Raw genomic sequence first — 20,703 nt, forward strand, 5'->3', positions numbered from 1 at the left:
TAAAATCAACTTATCACATGGTTCCCCCTTTTAAAATCACTTTCTCTTTTCAGCGAAAAACCCCCTGAAAATGAAAACACTTCAGAATCGCCATACCCACATACATGTGTATGACTGCATCTTATGAACAGACATACACAGTATATACTGACATAGACTATTTCACCTTGTTAATTTTTGCTGAATTCTTACCTAGTATTGTAGATTCATTCATGCAAACACAGTATCGAAATCAATAGATAAAGCCAACCATAAGTGACACCTCATTAAATATTCACTAAACAGCAGTTCTTGTATTGTACTACCAAGAAACATAGCGATACTGACCGATTACAAACAAATAAAACAACATTGGCGGATAAACCAAAATCAATACTGCATTGTGTGGGGGACAGCGTCCTTGTTGCATGCTTTAAAACTGATGCCGCAGAAATAGGATTGCTAGCTGTCTATTTCTGTGCATCTGCATCAGGATATCAAACCTGGCTTTTAAAAAGCCGGGCTGTAGAGCTCCCTACGATGTACATGTTTTCTTTAAGAAATGTACGTACACAAATCAGGTTTCAAAACAACATGGTGAAACCACACACAGACTACATGAAGTGAGCGTCTATACAGAAGACGCCATGTCATGTTGTACATGCAAGTGCTTCCTTCCTACAAAAGCAATGCCATGGTAACTGATGATGACAGTAATAACAAGTGGATCTGTACCTCATTTGCATCGCACTCAAACGGCAGTCGAATCCAGCACCTGTACTTCACACTGCCGCAGTCATCACCTAAAATAGTTGTTTTAGAATGATAGATATTGGATTCCATGATCACCATTGCTGCTAAGAAGTACACCAGCCGTATTATGCACCATTTCAAAACAATAAGTACAGGGATGCCTCTCACCACATGTGTCTCTCTGTTGGAGTCTTTCTACGTAGACTCACATTATGATAAACAATGTTACCGATCCCTCCACTGGGAAGTTATTGTATGTCAAACCTACGCAAGCGCACTGATACACAGTGCTATTCATATGCAAATAATCACCTTTGTTCACAACTAGATTGCTATCAGATAACCTGAAAAGAATGTATGTACTGCATCAAGGAGCTGACATGCATTCTAAATCTAGAACCTACGATTGCCTTACCAAATACTAGCATCTATCTATCAAGTGGAAATCTATAAACTTAGGTTATATAATAGCCATGACATTTACAAGGGTTACAAATAACAGACATTAAATTATCATTTATGATAATCCATTTTGAGATTTTATTTATATTACTATCTTCTCATTTGAACAGAAATAGCCTGGAGAAATCACGACTAATAACGGAAAATTCCATTTTTTACGTAACAGGTTTTAAACAAGCTGGTAATATTGATTTTATTCACTATAAATTTTTAAGTATCTAGATAAAATTCTGGCACAAATGAAAATGTATTTTTTGTATGCATTTGACTTCTCAAAGAACTGGAAGCTAATACCGACACAGTAAAATATGATTTCTGTATTTAAGTAGAAGATATCAAATGCGTTGATAATTTGATAATTTATATGCATGATGACCACCAGACCATGGTCAATAAATTTCAGACAAAATACAACCCGTCAGTAATTTTATTTCATGCCTGCTTCTCGGATCTCCTGTAAGGAGTTAATATTTAGACTATTATTTGATACAACTGATTGATGTGACAAAACTTGGGGGTATTTTTTATAATGAAAGTTGCTGAGATATGAAACTGATCAGAAATTAATCAAGAAAATCTGCAGTGACTAAATAATGCATTTTTTTTACTCATTCACGGCAGGTTTTTAAAAAAAATTATGACGTTTTATGATTTGCAAATTTATGTGTCCCTGTCCCTACTTCCCTGGAGATTTAAATTTACAAGTCGTTTTAAACTTAATATACCATCTTGTATTACATTATTCGTCTTCAAAACACACGCAGTTTTAATGAAGTTATCAAAACTAGAAATATAATCTCGTCTAATAATGAGCAACATTTATACTGGATATACATCCCAATTACTGTCGTATAAAATATGATCATAACACTTTTCTACGACAATGGCTACTTCACTACATGGCTGCAATCACACACAAAAATATATACTCTCTCAACACCCCCCTCCCCCCCAATTTCTACAATATGTTGAGAACAAACACAACATAAATTTCATCAAATGCTTTCACTTAGACATGTATATCACATACTTCCTTTCTCCAAGAAAATTATATTTTTTTGAAGTGGGTTAATAGATTGCACATACGACCTTATCTTTTAGACTAGTTCCTATACAGTAATGTTACCATTTACACCTCCACTCACAGTATAGTGAAAGTCATTACTCTAGAAGTTCTGATATGCATGAGATGCAATTTAAAATTCATTAACACATTAACATCCACCCACACAGTCATTAACATCATGTCTTTGTTAATCAATCACAAAATTCTAACCAATAACACAAAGTTAGTCTTTACTGGGGCAGTTATGTAATGTCCAAATATGATATATTTGTCAGCTCAGGATGCTGCTTATAAGCTATACACAGTTTACGACACTATAACAGTTGGGGTTCACTGATTGGATGAACAAATTTGTGTGCTGATTGAGGGACTTTGACCAGATGTCAAATTCATGGACTTGGGAGGTATAGATGCATATTATAATTTTGAGTTGTGTGCATCTGCCAAATAGGTGAAAGGTCAAAGGAGATTGCTGAAATCTAAAATTACAACATGGACTTATCCTACATAATGATTCCATACATCTTTCAATAATTGTATGAGTTGATATCAAACACACACATATTTAACATAACTGTGACTTATTCTGACAAGAATTTCAAATATTTCTACTAGGAATCCAAAGATTGAAAATGATCTATCAAAATCAAATGTAGGAATTTTAATGACAAGATGGGTTCACTATTTAGTAAAATTTCTCATCTAAATGAATGGAGCTGAAATCTGTAAGTCATGTTTGGGTTTTTTTAGTCTATGAATCTTGTCATCCTGGTACTGAACCATTCATAATGAACTGAGTAATGAAACTATGTAAAAAGTTATCCTGAACATCCCCCCCCCACACACACACACACTGGAATCAACATCCTTAACCCCCCCCCACCCCACACCCCCCCCCACCCCCACACCCCCCCCCCCCCCACACACACACACACTGGAATCAACACCCTCTTTGTCTACAGGTATTAACTGGTAAGCTTTTTCAAAATTTACTTTTCATAAATTTATCATTCAACAGGTACCAGTATTTCACTATAATCAAACAGAGTCCACTGGTGGGGCAATCATGTTTTGTTTGCAGTTAGTAAGTAAGTTGTGTGTACAAAAGAGAGGTAAACATGATGACAGCGATGAGTGTCTGCCTCAATACAACCACTGTTAGAACACTCTTGTAGTCTAGTCCCTACACAGAATAATTACAATTTACACCTCCACTCACTTTAATAGTTAGAAACAAATACAGCAGCTCTCTTGTACCTATTTTCTTCAAAATCAAGACACTTGAACTTTCAGAATTGAACCTGACAATCCAAGACTGGCATGCTATTAAAGTTGATCATTTATCTGGACAGAAAACACGGAGTTTGGTGAATTTGTTTGACTGCTTCAAACTATCCATGGATATTCCGTTCTTTTTTACTTGAGGAACTCCTTGGCAAAATACCAGGAAATTCCTACTGCGTCCTTTTTTTTTCTATTTTGAGAAATATGCAATACTAACTTCACAGGAAGAGCTTATGGTTTTATGATATCTCTATTCAAGGCATCATCAATTCAATATTTTGTTTGTCGTCTTTCAATATCCCCCAAAAACCTACCAGGCAAACAGGGGGGGGGGGGGGGGGGGGGGGAACAAACACAGAAAAAAACCCCACAATGCTAGCATATCATGTAAAATTCACTTTTCTGACGTTTTATCATTTTTTGTCTGTATACCTAAATCTACTACATTGGTGAAATGTCAAAATCCAAACTTTGATTCTCTTAAACAACTATTTAGAAATATGGGTAGTTATTCAGAAGATATTTGAACGGTCTTTCCGTTTACAATAGTGTGAAATAGGGCCTTCTGCAGAAATTTGAAGTAAAACAAAATGTATTTGTTTTTTTTTACAAAATCAACCAACAAACCTACCAGCAGGTGGACGGCAAACAAAGAATTTATTTGATTGCGCCTTACATTGGTTTGAGAAAGGAAATCCTGATATAGATGCTGGTTAGCCAAGGCCAGACTTGAAATAGGAAGATATTTTCCTCCTACCACGTGACAGTTAGTGAAATTAATATATGTTACCAGGAATCCATAAAATTTTATTCATTTGAAAAATTGATAAACGTGGCCCGGGGGTCGTGAAATGTGTATAAGATATCAATAGTGATAGATATGGTGGACATTTGTGGAGGTTTGATAATTCCTGGACTGATGTTGTCGATAGAGGGCGCTATTCAATTTCACTACACTCACTTCAATTCAAATGAAAAGATGTATGATGGTGAAGTTGTTGGTTTTTGAGTGATTCTTTGCAATGACAAAACTGAACCGATGTCAACACATTTCAGTTCTGGATATGTTTCACTACACAATGCCAAAATATTTACAAATTAAAAAAAATCCGTTCATCAAACAAGAACATATATATTTTGTATACGTGTACTTGTAAAACAAATGCTGGTCAACAACTTACTATAAAATCTTGCCAAAACTATAATGAGGTGAAAATATTTGAAAAGAAAAACAAGTTAATTTCACTAAGAACAACAGCAGAATTGGTTATTTTGATCCCATTTGCACTTTTTTTTTTTTTTTTTTTTTTTTTTTTTAAATTTTATAGGCAAAAAATTTACAAAACATTATCTTTGTGATAGAGCCGCCACTAATAAAATTGTCAAAAGAAGATAGATATACCTTAGATAAAAGAAATATTTACTAGTACAACAGTTATCCATAACACATATATTCATAGGCAAAAGCTACCGATCCAGTTTTTTAGTTGCTCCGAGTATGGTAAACAGTTCTGTGGGAATGGATACTACATTTCAAAACACAACTATCCACTAATTTCCTACTTTCAGTCCTACCACCTAACTGTGAAAATATTCCCATGACCTTTAGTGACATATAAACAGCTTCTACAATGATCATCTCTGACCAAACTACCCGCATGGTGTACTCACAGGTTTTTGTCAAAATCCTAAATGTCTACCCTTATTGTCACCGCAAACAAGCCAGAACAGAAGATTTTTTTTTTATGTATTTCCATTAAACCAACAAAAAAAAGACAATAAAAATGTAAGGTTGAGAGGTTTGTGCCATAAATCTTTTCCATAATGGATTGATAAAGTATTGTATTTCCATCTAAGTACTTGGTGAACCCTCATTATATGACCTTTGACATGACCCCCATTGACCTCTATTACCATGTGTCTGGTGGTTTCAGTACCGAATGTTGAGAAACTTACAAGGGGGGGAAGTCTGCCTTGTTTTCAAGGTCTTCTTTTCAACTGGTAAATAATCCCTATTTGTGGTGCTAATGGACTCACTGGTAGATTAATATTTGTCCCATTTTGAGGTCACCAAGGTCGCACTGTTGCTATGCTATGCCCCATGGTATCGGTTACGCCGGGGATTAAATGATCAAAGTTTAAAAACTTAAGTACACAGAGGATATATACTACAATGTGATAGCAATCCTAAAAACATAATTTATCAAACTGATATTTGCTATTTATTACCCGATTATTACTTGATGTTAACACCAAATAATAAAACTGGATGGCCTGGTCTAAGCCCATCTCTACAAATATCTAAACACTAAGATTAGCCTTTGCACTGTAAACACAGTTTCATCAGATCACCAAAATGAAAGAAAACTGGTTGCCTCAACAAAACTCCACTCTAGTTTCTAAACCCTTTGACTGGTCTTTTCCCAGTTCTTATACCATCATCAAGTCATCAACTAGTGAAAACAGGATGGTCTAAACAAAGCTTAACTAATGTTTTTTTTCACCTTGCTCACAATCTATCATCCAGTTAGTATATTCAAGGAACAGCACACCTGTGTGATTTTAGCAAGTAAAAGATCAAAATTCCTTCATATCATAATCTCTGCTCTTTTTTATTCCAGCACTGTACATACTACCACTTAACAATTACAACAAACTTTTCCGACAGGTGCAACAAGTGTCTCTGAAACATTTTGTGATACTTCAAGTCACACATAAAATGATCAATCTAGCGTTATCAGTTTTCACTTCTGATGGCTCAAAAGCAATACATGTATCAAACAGAAAAAATATACAATTCCCAATTCACAAAACTAACACTGTTGCACTCCACAAAGTTGACAGACAAACCGACTTATTAAATCTTATGTTACAAGTTTTCACTTCTAATAGCTCAAAAGCAATATGCAGAAAATTGCACAATTGCTAAGGCACAATTTCTGATACCCAATTCACAAAACAAACACTTGTGTACTCCACAAAGTTTGGCACACAAATGGATGATTCCATTGAGAAACCTATTGTCTACCAATGACAATGGTGAACAGCTGAGGAAGTCTACAAATGACATAACCAGATTTGACAAACAATCAGCTGACATCCCAGTTCTCCTGTACTCTGCTTATCATGGTAAATCCCATGGTCGAGCGAGCGGTGTGTGTGACTGGGCCGATTTCTATGACTGGATGAACAGTCTGCCTGCAGCTATTTGCACACCTATTGTTTAGTACTTTGTTTTATGAATAGTACACAGTCTACCAAAACATTGGTGTATTAGTGGGCTTACATGAATGTGTCCGATTACTACACCTTCTAATCATGTATAAACCATTGTAACTAATTCATCACGTCATGTCTCTATTTTTTAAACCATGGGAACGACGACAACAAATTGTCAATTCTTTTCATCTTCAAAGTGGCCAACCTTTCTAAAATTATGCTACATATTGTCACAAATATCTCACATGTAGTGATGTACAGAATAAAACATACACCAGGTATTTCCTACAAAGTATTAAATGTAAGGGACGATCGTACATTGTCACACAAGCTCAATAAACAAACTTCATTTATTTAGGGGGAAGGGAGTATGGCGTCAATGCGAATGCTGAACTTTATTTTCGCACTTCTAACCAAATTTTGAAAACTTTCACGCCTTCAATGATAACAGGTTCTGTATTTACTACTGAGATGTTGATAAGTTGATTAAAATTTACATCTAAATGTGATATACAGTGCTGGGTTTCCGGTCGAATTTTAATGTGTTTACCATGATGTTTTTACATTGCATCGATCTATGACTGCTACAATTTCCATCATGGTTTAAATTGTATATAAACGTGTCGATTTCGCACTTGTGAACGTTCTGCCTTAAAAATGAGTCACTGTAAAATTTCTCTCTAGATGCCATGGACACCACCACGTCATCAACACACCAATCTACTGAAAACTCGGCATCAAGCGCCAATTTCGTAAAAGCTCTGCGCCCGCCATGCAACAAATTTATTCAAACAAATATCCACAACAGTTACAAAATCTTGACATAAAATTATCTTGTACTGATTAAAATTTATGAGGATTGATATGACCTGCAGTGACCTTTGACATCTCTGCTGGCAGACAGAGATCGACAATGCTCAAGGTAATGGTTAGTGATGTAACTTGTACATGTTACACCTAAAAACTGACATGCAATGATAAATAGTTTGAGATAAGCTCTGAGGCCATAAAACGACTGTTCTTGAAAATTGAAATGGAATATTAGCACCTGAATAAAAAAACTGGAATTATCAGATATTTTCTCCGTGATGATTTAGAGATGTGTCCGACAAATTGTTTCTGGGGAAGAGACCCACAACTGTTGATAAAAATGTTGTAATTCATCTGCAGTACTGAACAGATATGCTATCAATACCAATTTGATAAGAATGAAGTGAGCTATATTGACATGTAAATATAAAGGTAATGTACGACAACATGTCAATGACATCCAATACTGCTACCGTTCCTGTACTATCAACAACAACAACAAAAAGAAACCATAAATATGAACTACCATCACGGACAAAACCCTGCTCATAAAATAACCTAGTTAAAAAGTGGTTCACTTTATGTACTAGGCATGTCAAAACAGAAATAAAAAACATGCTAGTTTTTCAACTTTTTTTCTTTGAAGAGTGCGATTAGGTGTACATGCAGTAACTCATTTTTTTGTATTCAACATCATGCTATGAAAGTATCTATCAACATGGACTTCGTATGTGTTACACTTTGGGTCTCAATCTAACGATTATTTTCTCCATCACACAGTTCCCCCGAGTGACATTTGTAATGTGGTTATTTACACAGCTATGTGTCAACACAAAGTCAACATCTTATCTAAACACTGTGGGTAGTGATATAACAACCTATGTGTAACTTACGCTGGTTGGTGGGCTAGGGGAGGTGTCCTCATCTTCCAATTCAAACGAGCGTAACCTGACCAAACGAACCACTTGCCACTTCCACTTCAACCCATTCGAACTTAGTCCACTAGTTTGGGACATCGAGGTGACCACATCCAACATCACACATAGTACATTACATAAGCGATGACGTTCTGAGATCTGCCACAAACACCTACTGCATCAAAAGACCACTTGTAAATGAACCGGTCACCTTGTCACTGATTTATCCGTTTCAATATAACAATGCTAGGTGAATGCAAAACGTCACCTCGGGTCACCGATGGTAAAGATAAGGAAAAGCACCTTCCATACACCGACTTAAAACGCACCCCCTTCTTGCCCTCACAATGTCCCCTGCAGATCCCCCGACTAATGGTTGTTTGGTCTATAATCAGCTGACAGTACAAAAGAAAGAGAGTCTGAAGGTCTCTCAGCTTGTATGGTCCATTATACTTCACCTGTCTAATAACTAGTAAGTTACAATGGTATTCAATCAAACACGCCTACAGACTAGGTGACGGGCTAATTTATGACAAATCAAAATGAAAAACCAACTTTGGAAAACGTTCAAATGGCCAAAGGTATATTTTTATATTGAAGCACGTCTAATAAAATAGTACTGAACAGAGAGTCTCAATGAGTTTAGAAAATTTACATTTTGTGAAGGTGATTTTTCTTTTGTCAAATGGACAAATTATTAACCCGTGTATACATTAAATATAAAAACCTCTCTATATATATTCTATATATAAAACTGCATATTATAAAGTGTACTCGTTTTTCAGTTTTATAGTAGTGTTCTGTAAAAAGTCCCTGAAAGCCCAGAATGCTATACCATGTAGTACAACAATAATACTCTTTTTAAAAAGTTTGTTTTGTTTATAACAGCAAACACTAATGATTCAAACTATCATAAATCGAAGGATTTCGACTGAGACATCTAGAAACACTTTCACAATTTTTTCTTTTTAATTTCTGAAGACAATTGTTGTTATTTTTTTTTGAACATTTTTTTTTCAGCATTCCTGTCTCCTAAACCGTCAAACTCAGTGGTTGAGATAGATCTATGTTACCAATTATCATAATTCTTTTTGAACATTTTTTTTTAACATGCCCGGTTTTTAAACCATCAAACTCGGTGGTTGAGCTAGATCTAAGGGTATCATTTTACAGGCAAGCTTTTTTGAAGCTTTTCAATTTCCTTGTAGACTGTATCACAACTTTTGAGGGGAACCATGGCAACGCGTCTGGAGAAACTGAAGTTCAACCTACCACCCACAACAATATTACTGTATAGGACAACAAACAGTGAAAGACTCGACACAACACTAGTGTAGGAACTATACATGTGGACTTGTTTTCTACAATCTCTCTCTCTCCACCATATAGTCAAATGGTCTTCTCTAGCATGACATTCCATCCTTACACCCCCCCCCCACTCCCCCCCCCCCCCCGACAGGAATAGTTTAATGTTATTGGGTCATTGATATAAATGTTATGTTATCGCATTCTCATGTGACATACTTTCAAACTGGAGATTGAGCTAGCTTGTAGTAAACTGAACGAAGTAACCATGGCAATTACAACCACCTGTCAGTGTGTGTGTGATATATTACAACTGACATGTGCTGGTCACCTTCTTCCTAGCAGGAGATTTAGCTAGATTTTTGGCAGAATTTGTCCATTTGACTAGACATAGAACTAGAGAGGTTGTAGAAAATGAGCCAAAGTGTATAGTTTCTAGAGTAACTTGAACATCGACTTCACTGAACACCTGTGCCCTTGATATGATAAATGGCTTTATTGTACATGATGACGTGAGTTACAGGTACAGATTATCCAACAATGCCGTTTACTGTTTGATAAAGTACTTTTTGGACACAAGTACCAAAATTTTGCTTTTCTCCTTGACTTCATGGGGAAATTGCTGATTAGTCAGTCAGTCAGTCAGTCAGTCAGTCAAAATCATAACTTTCTTTTCTTTTTTTTAAATGAAATAGAATGAAATGTGTTTATTTGGCTTATCTTTTGTATACTATATTTGGCCTCGTTTGTGTTTGTGTAATAATCGACACAAGTGTTACAACACGTCAGGTTGAAGTGTTACAACTTGTATTTTGGTGATTGTAGCACTGTTAGACATACCACTAACTCCTAAATCAGCACTCAAGGTTACACTATGATAACTGATATCACAAGTTGCTCTTGTACTTGTCACTTCACATATCTCACCTATCAATCAATCAATCAATCAATCACATCAATTATTTATGCCTCGTAAAATGCAGCCATTTTGTCAACAGGTGTGTTGCTTCTTATAATTATATGTCCACTTCAAGTTTGCTAAAGTTAAGTCCAATTTAGTCAGATTATCAAAGTTTACAAATTCTGGAACAAGAGATTTAAAGTCAGAGGCTAGGTGTATAAATTTGCCTGTACATCATTGTATTCTTAGTGAAGTCAGCTGGGCTGCTTCCACAAACTGTCATGTCCAAATTTGACCACAAGAGGGCTCTCCTCAAAAAGTATGGTTACTATTCCCATCAAAGCTAACATTCTTTTCTACTGCACATCAAATACACAAAGTTAACTGGTTACATATCCATTCTCATTTGTAAATGAATGAAATAAGACAGACAAAAATGTTGCTGTAGTGACGATAGTAATTTTGACCTTCTGAGGTTCATTACTGAATTGGCAAATTCAAGCGTTGAACATGTTATACATTCAAACTTTGCAATCACTGAAAAGTCACTCTTGGAGCTTTTCAGAAGAAAAAAAAATATTTTTCATCATCCAATTACACAATATTTCTCATAATCCAAATTTCTCCTTGTATTTTTTGTCCTCCAGGTACATAGGAACAAAAATCTCCACGCTATCTAAAAATGAAATATCTTCATACATTGGCACCACCTTTGCAACAAAAACGCATTTTTTTTCTAATAAACTGTGGTCAAAGATCAAAGAAGGGTTAAGACTTTTTAATAGTCACTTGTTGATTACACACTCCTTACCGATGGCTCAATATATGTCTCTGTATGATGTCTGAATATTATGTGGTCCTGGTAGGACCGGAAATACCCCGAAAACTCTTGAAGTAAATCTAACGTGACGGTGAAACTGTTAATGTTAACCCTTTCAAAGCCTGACACCCTTTATTTATGGAGTAATTACACAGTTTAAAGAAACCAACTCATTATTGAGATTTTTAAACCAGAATACGTTTCACAAACTCGTTGCCTAGCAATAGTCAATGTGAGCATTTTGAATCAACCACCTGATCATTCTGAAGGTCCTCTAATGATAAACAAAGATGTTAAAAAATCTTGCCCTGTCGTAGTCACTACAAAAGCTGACTTCTGTCTAGTTGTACCCCCGATTGTCATACCAAGAGTTATCATCAATTTACCAATTAAACACTTGTAATTAAGATAATCTGATAAATTCACTTCAAGTACTTTAATTATTTATTTGACAACTCACTTTATATAATCTAACCTCCCTCCGAGCATAGCCCAGACTTCAATAATAGCTAATGATTAATACCTACGGCCTACACAACTCATTTGTTGTCCCACAAGATCCCCTACGGAATATCCCCATTTCTATGAAGGCTCGAAATGTCTGATTTTTTTTTTCAATTCCTTTTATCAAAGTGATTGTCTGTGCTAACATGCTAACTAAACTAATTGCCCATTACCCATCTCTAGAGTACCATGTTTTATTCTACATGCCTTGATGTATTATTCTACATGCCTGCATCACAGCAGCCTGTGTGGGTAGGTCCTTCAGGGTTCAATGACCTCATGGGTAAGACCTGCTTTTCTAAATGATGAGTTTACATAATAATATTTACTGACCAAACAAAACATTAGCATGTTTATTGAGAGTTGGCAAAACATCGGGCAAAATACCCAAACTGAACACTATAGTACTAGTTTAATATATATTGATGTCGTCTAAATGTCAACATATTATAGACAATTATAACTGGCGTGCCAATGGAAGGACATCACATGTTTTGTTGAATATTATACGCTCATTTTTGAAAACACTGATTCAGAAATTTGGTCAATTCAACAAACACTTCAAGAATGATCACATCATACAACACAAATGAAATCTCAACAGTATTAGCATTATGCAAATCAAATTGTCAATTTCAGAATGTACATTTCAAAAAACTTTCATCAGTACAACTGTATACCTTCCACCAATGCTGCTGGAGGGGGAGGGGGGGGGGGTAGTCTATGGTACAACTGTTCATAAATTGTCTCAGATTTGGATCTCACTATGCCTTCACTAACAAGTAACCATGGTGATAGCCTGGAATCCATGCGAATGGGGTTTTTGCATTCATTATTGCCCCATTATGGGAAATCTAAATTAAAAATCCCAGTGGCCGGGATTCTAGACCATGGTGCAAGAAAAATGATTGCTAAAATCAAAGCTATGACGATACACACTATTAAAGCTACACCAGCGACACCTGGACCATTTTTTTGAAACTGTTTTCTCAGATATAATGACTTACTTGTGATAATATTGTACACCTTGAACAGTATTGAATCACCTGTGGGTAAATACATTTAGGCAGCTGTACTGGTACACATACCCAGATCACTAAACTTGGTCTGAAATGCATAGCCTGGCATAACGTATCTAATCAAACAGATTTTTGGGTCTGCCCATTAAATACCACGACCCCAATAAATCATAATTTCAAGTTATTGCTATACTACTTATAGACAAAATATACCGTATGCCTAACTGATATTTACAATGTCTCTCATTATTGGTATTTTAACAACTACCGGAGAATATATTGTTGGTCGGCTGAACGAAAAAAAAGAATACCCCAGTTTACAACTAGTGGACCTTTACATGTGACATACAGTTTCATAAAACACTTCAACTACAAAATTCACATTATTGACCATTATTTTTTGAATGGTCACAAAATTAATTTTTCCGATGAACAAATTATTGACCAATAGTTTTGTCAATAGCCTAACAAATGACCATTCTTTTTTTGAAAGTGTTGACAAGTACCACTGAAGGTGAAATTCAAACCCCAGACAAAGAAATCTCAATAAACAGTGATGACTTGGCATTAAATGTAACTGCAACCATAGACACTACACGAATGCCTCAAAGAAATATCGGCAGAGACTGCGTCCCTTTCATGTATTAGGGTCTATGCTGCAACATACACACCCATAATTAATTCATTGTCACTTTCATTTGTTAGCTTTGATTTCTCATGGTTTTTTTCTTACACAAATGAACTTAACGTACTGTAAACATCTTAATCTCCTAAAAGAATACCCAATTGCTTTAGTCCTTGAGAAGTTCACACTTTGTAAGCTCATAAACAAAGCTCCCATTGTTTTGGTAAATTAACACTGACATTACAAATCTTGTTCACTAATTCCAAGAGGAATTTGGATGCTATTAAAAGTTGTCCCCACAAAAAGTAGTGGAAATTTGGATTGCAAGGTCGCAATAATTTGCATTTTGTAGCCGAGTCGAGTTCAAAGTTGGTTCCAAAATCATTGAAATAAGAAGATATCTCGGAACTGTTTTTTTTTTTTTTTTTTAAATTTAAGTTGTCTCAATCACCAAAAACTTTGCAATATGAATACTTATTCCCTTGTCATTGTGAAATCATCACCAAAATTTCATTGTTCACTCTATCTCTTTTTCAAAGACATCATTTAAACCTATTATTACAAACAAAGTTTTATGGGGTGATTTTGAAGTACAAAGGGGGTCATGTTTTTAAAAACAGTTTGAGCCTTGTATTTCTGATGTGCATACTAATAAAAATGAAGTCGATAGTATAATTTAACAGTGTCAATGAACTTGTTTGAATATAATGAACATAGTACATATACACCGATTTTGTTTAACCTGTCTCATCAGCTAGAAACAATCAGTTTGAATCTGCTAGTTTGAGGGATTGGGGTGGGGGGTGGGGGCGGCGCTAAAGTGAACTCACTTCGTGAAACCACATTTACACTTCACTGATTCCAATTTTGAAAGAGAATGAATTTCACACCACTGTCATTTGAACAAACAAACAAACCTTGGATAATTATCATAAATGAGAACAATAGATTTCATGTTTCTATTTCCATTACTCGAAATGAAACGGGTATGCATCTTTTCATCTCATCTGTACAGCAGTGTAACTGACAGACAAACACCCTAAGGGTGTCTACCACCCGTATCAATTGTTCCTTTCTGTTCTGGCCAATACATCAAATATATCACACCATCCAATTCGAATGAAACTCATTGTTAGCACAGCATAACAATTGGTCTTTCATCAGTATCAAAATACGGCGACAAAAGGATTCACTATGAATAATTGAAACTAACAGACTGCATTCACACTAAGTATAATGTCTATTTCATAGGGAAATATGACATGTAACACCATTTATCATTGCATAACATTATCTTTCAAAAAATTATAATCCGGCTACAAATTCAAAATGAACAACTGCTCCTGGCTGAAAGCAGAACAATCTGTCATAAATTTTAATTTTGTTAATTACTTCGACCAAAAAGACAAAATACTCGTTGATCACAACACTTCCATAACATTTGATGAGGTGTAAAAGAAATAAATAGAAGACAATTATGTGATTCAGAAGTAGACAAACACAAACTGAAATGACGCTTTTTTCTCTCTAGAATGTGATATTCTTTTTAAAAAGTAACCAAAGATAATTTGGCGAGAAAATCTACAGGGAAATAGAAGTAAATTGTCATACCTTTTTGAATGTAAAAAATGTTGAGGGTCGGGGGCTTAAACTATGGTTGGTTAGGTTATTGGAAACACGCATTTTTTTTTATTTGGCCAACAAGGCTAGGAAATAGACACAGATGTTTTGAAATAGACATATGAAATGAACAGCTGTACATAACACTGGTCATGTGTGTAGGCATCATTTTTAGTCACCAGCAAACTATAAACCCTACACTGAAAGGTCTGTGAGTACACCTAACATTTGACTTGAAATCTGTACAGCAAACATTCTCAGCATTTGTGTACTATCTACATATCCGATTATCCTAACTTTTTGGGACTTTTGTGAGTACCAGGAGTACATTTTTAAAAGACCTGGTGGCTCTTTCGTAGTCTTGCCATCGTCGACAACAACGATATTCATTGACTCGAACATGAAAGTAATTTGTAGATTAAAAGCCATGACAATAGAACACCGCTTACGAGATATCCCTGGACTATTTATCCAGTCTGACTACACATTGAAGGTCTATTCATAAACTGTGTTGTTGTTTGGTACACCTCTCGTCAATACATACAGTGCGTCAAATGAAGTCAACAGTGTCTGTACAGAGTAAGTGTAAACTGAGTGACTAGGATACCAACCTGTAAATTATTGTTGTTGAATGTTCTCAGAACCAACACTTTCCGATTTGTCTCAGGAATGAGATTTATGGTTGACGTGGTCATGATTGGTACATACTTTGGTTGTGAAAACGCCGACCACAAAAAAGGTTCACAGACAGTTATCTTCAACTAGATTTTGATGACTCCACAATGCCACAGAAGATGACAGAGAGATAGCCAAGTCTATGCGTCACTCTAAATGGCTAAATAGTTCCAGTACTGTCACGTGTCATGAGAAGGAAGCAACTGTCAATCCATAATAGAGGTGTCCCTATCAGTCAAGAGAAGTGGAGAGATCCTGGAAATTTTCACGTCTGTCACCTCACCAGCTGATACAGTGGTCCTTACACTAGCGAAGCCACACAGACAATGAACAGGGAAGTCACTCCTTTTGTTCCAGGTGAACAAACTCGATAGTCTTTGTCTTCATAAATTACTGTACCCAGGCCCTAATCCTATTGTGTGTGCAGCCTATTCAACTGTGATGGATTTTTAAAAAAAAAACATGACAACTCCCAGCAGCAGTGGTTCGATCCACCACGGGTCCACTCAGTCCTTCACAGCTGGAGAACTCGTCACATGGGATGTACGTATGACCACTATAGAACATCTGGTGGTTGTATAACTGTCCACCCCTAAATATGATTATGTAATCTATTTGCAGAATGATATAGAATGAGATGAGAACACAAGATTTGGTTCATGAATGAGGAACCTGTTTACTGGGTACACATTACCTGTAAACAGGATTTAGGCATCAGCAGTTTAAGCTACTGTGTTATTGATGAGAAGGGTACACCTGTGCTGATCTAATCTGACTCGTTCTTCCATAATTTTAATCCCTCCAACGATGAGTCATCACCTGAGGAAATACTAATCATACCCCCTCCTCCCGTCATCTCTCATTTTGGGACCCTGTACATTTCCATTCACATCCACTATCAACAGGTGACTCAACATTACACAGACCAGGCAAAGGAAGAACCCATCTCAAAATCTACCAACACCCCACCACGAAGTTACAAAAACCAACATCATCTCTGAAATCAAGCTGCTGTTTACAAAATTGATTGGTTTTGAAATGTATCCAACTTTTTCATTTTATGACATGATAAACAACCCTTAACAGACCTCTCTCTCTCACAAATATTGATCATCATAACATCAGATTGATTTTTTAATGATGGTGAAAAAAAATCAATGAAGTTACGTTTTAAAATGAGGGACATGAGGTATTAAAACAAGCCTTAGAGATCAGAATTATGAAATCCCTTTATCCCAACTGTCTGACTTTTTTTCTCAAGGTATTCAATTTCGCTAATCAGAAAAGCAAACATGGACTTTTGCTGTGAGTGTACATATAGATTATTTTTTTTCATGGGTATGTCAATATCACCATAGGGGATAAGTTGACAGAAGTATTTCATATACAAATTACCTAGTGATTATCATACAAGGTCTTTATAGGCATACATAACTGTCAGTAAACCTTCAACTATAAAAGATCTGCTGCCATTTATAAACCCTGGAGCCAACACCCAGTATTACGTGTAAACCCTCAACTATTTTAAGGAGAGCTTTGAGTCACACTGCTGTCATCCATATTCCATGCAGCCAACACCCTGGTATACCTTCAACTACAGAAGACCTATCAAGTCACATTGCTGTCATTTATACTATAAACCCTGCAGCAAAACTTCCAGTAAATCGTCAACTAAGGATCACTTTTGTGTCACACTTCTGTCATACACCTTGGAGCCAACGTCCCAGCAAACTCTTAACTAAGGAGGCATCGTCCCCCCCCCCTCCACACTATTGTCATTCATACACCTAGGAGCCAACATCCCAGTAAACTTATCATCCCTCCCCACCCACCCACCCACACACACACACACACACACACTGCTCTCATTCATACACTATGGAGGCCTTTCCCCTCACACTGCTTACTGTTCTTCCTAGGTTTTCACAGGAAGGCTCAGGCTGGTAACACCTTCTAAAGCTGCGAATTAAGAGACCACAACTTGGGTCGATCTCAGTGTTGGTTGTTTGGTGCCATTATTGGACAAAATAAAGTGGTTTGCAGTATGATTTTCATTATATGAAGTGGGCACACAGAAATTACACAGAGGACTTGACACCTATGTTACTTTATTTTTTAGTAGAAGACTGCTGATGTAATATATAGACCCGGGAGATCGAACCCTTAACATCTCATGGTTCATTTACCACCAACACTATACATTTGCAAAGTGTTTTCTTTTCGTAGTTCTAATTCAATTAAACAATGTATTGTTTATCTTCACAAAAAAACAACTCTTCAGTTCCTATAACTTTTTATACATCACTGAGTGAATTCTCCACATGTTGCATGTATATATGATTACCAAGTGATCAAATCATACCAATATAACATAACTTCAAAACTTGTTGACAACATTGACCAAGTCTGTGTTTGTAACCCGATACATTGCAAATAATTAAAAATGTGTAAAACATTTGGTATTGTATGTACAATGACAAACTTTTTACACATTTTTTAGCTTTTTGCAATGTTTTGTATTACAAACACAGGCTTGGTCAATGTTGTTTCACATTGATTTTTCAAGTAAGAAGCTATGATAGAATTGTTTTAGAATTAAAAATCCAAAATAAATACCAAATCGTCATATCAAACCAGTACATATACCAATGACTACTAAACAGTTAATTCAGCTAATTAGAAGCACTGAACAGTGTCCAGTAAAAGTTTGGTGGAATTCAGGAAGACCCAACAGTTGTATCAACATGGACTTTACTTGTATTAACTTGCTTATGACCTTGCACAAATAAAATTCAGTTCAAAGGTGAACTAAGTTATTAAAGTAATTCGTCAAGATTATGCATTCCTAATTTAGCCCACAAAACAGCAATATACCTTGGACTGTATTAATAAAAGCATTCCTAAGTTAACCCTCAAAACAGGTATTACTTTGGGCTGTATAAAAACAATCGTAATTGAACCCCCAAAACAGCAATATACCTTGGAATGAAATACAGCAGCCCTATATTGAACCCTCCCCTGTGGTGGTGGTGGTGGTGGTGGTGGTGGGGGTGGGGGGTGGGGTTTAGGAATACATGAATTCAGCCCAAGGTATATTGGTGGGTTTTTGTTGTTTTGTTGTTGTTTTTTGTTTAAAAACAGCTATGTACCTTGGAATGAAACAGCTTTCCTAAGAAAAAGACAATTTGTTGTTGGGTCCAAACCCCCAACCCCCCAACCCCCCTCCCATCAAATGGTTTACCCCTAATGTAACCTTAACACTGATTTGTGCCTTGGGCTGAAGTAAACCCCCCAAAACTTGCAATGTAGCATGCCTTGTGTAACTTGAGCTGCAAGGTAGGACTCAAGGTTGATGCATTTATAATTAATGAGCTTGATGTCTGTAGAAACTGTAAAATGCATAAGAACCAAGGAAATCATCCATGCTATATTTAAACATTAGCTGCTTTGATTGGAAAGGTCGTGTTTCAACATATATAAAGGCCAATGTTAAGTGGTGAGACTGACCATCATACTGAGATACAAAAACCTTCACATTTCTATACACCAAACTACTGAACAATTCATTGAAGTCAATATTTTGTCATTCTGGACACGTTTGTCACTTTGGTAGTACACCACACAAGGATGTATCAATTGAACTAGAAATGCCTTGGAGTTGATAGCTTAACATTGAATATGTTGACTTGAGTAGCCGCCATACAGTTTAGAATTCACTATCAAAGTACCTTTCAAGTGTTTCTCAAGGAGAAAGATATCTCTTATCGTGTAATTTGTACCTGGTTGACATGATACTCAAACATGTACAGTTTGTATTGTGTACTATGGTTTAGAGGCTGTGGTTTGAGGATACAGTCATTACTTTGCATGCAGTCCAAAAACTGGCTGTTTATCCCATAGAGGAGTGGGGGAGGGAAGGGGATGGGGGATGGGGTGGTACTCCCTCAATTTTCATATGGGGTGTGCGGCCCATGTTCAAAACATCCACTCATGTATCATCCAAATACAGACCCATTGTTAGGCATTTCCTGTCACAATCATTCGGTCAATTAATACCTTTATTCTGATGCTGAGAAGGCATTTGTAAATCATGAAGACATTTCCCATGTTATCAACCCCATGATTAGAGAATTTTGAGATGAAAAGTCGACCCATGTTTAGGGACAATTTCATGAAAAAGTAACCCATTTTGGCAACACATACCCATACACCTTTCTATGGGACCCAACCCCATCCAGTGTCCCCCCCCCCCTCCCACCCACTGGCTGTTTTATTCATGTCTATGATAATCTAAACTGGCAATAATTCTGAAATATTTGCTAACTCACAGTTTTATTATTAATGTATGATCATATATCTAACTTGTATGTCATGCCCACTTCTTTTTTCTGTAGCATCAAATCTTATCTGACAATGTGAGAGATGTAGACAAATGTGTACAATGGGACTTGGTAACCATGACGACATATTGAAATATGGAATTAAGTAGCCACCAGACATCATAAAGTTACAGACTGTGTCTCTTTAAACTGCAACACATACAGCAAAATAATACCATGAACAAGTCTATCTGTGATTGCCATAGTTACAGGTAAATTACACCAACTCTTTGTGACCATAGCAAAGCCACAGGGCACACAAAACCTTTTTGTTATTACTACTTTACTCTAGACACTTCACGACAGAGTTGCTCATTGAACTTTCAGAAACATAACACCACAATATCATGCATGGTTTGAAATCT

At 36.2% G+C, this 20,703-nt stretch overlaps 1 protein-coding gene across 3 annotated transcripts in view; it reads right to left on the reverse strand.

Annotated features, from left to right (window-relative positions):
• Window positions 1-20,703, reverse strand: part of LOC144449549 (unconventional myosin-XVIIIa-like) — a 108,493-nt gene that overhangs the window by 31,987 nt on the left and 55,803 nt on the right. The window lies entirely within an intron of this gene.

This window comes from Glandiceps talaboti, chromosome 18 (genome assembly GCF_964340395.1).
Source record: "Glandiceps talaboti chromosome 18, keGlaTala1.1, whole genome shotgun sequence".
Taxonomy (NCBI): Eukaryota; Metazoa; Hemichordata; class Enteropneusta; family Spengelidae; genus Glandiceps; species Glandiceps talaboti.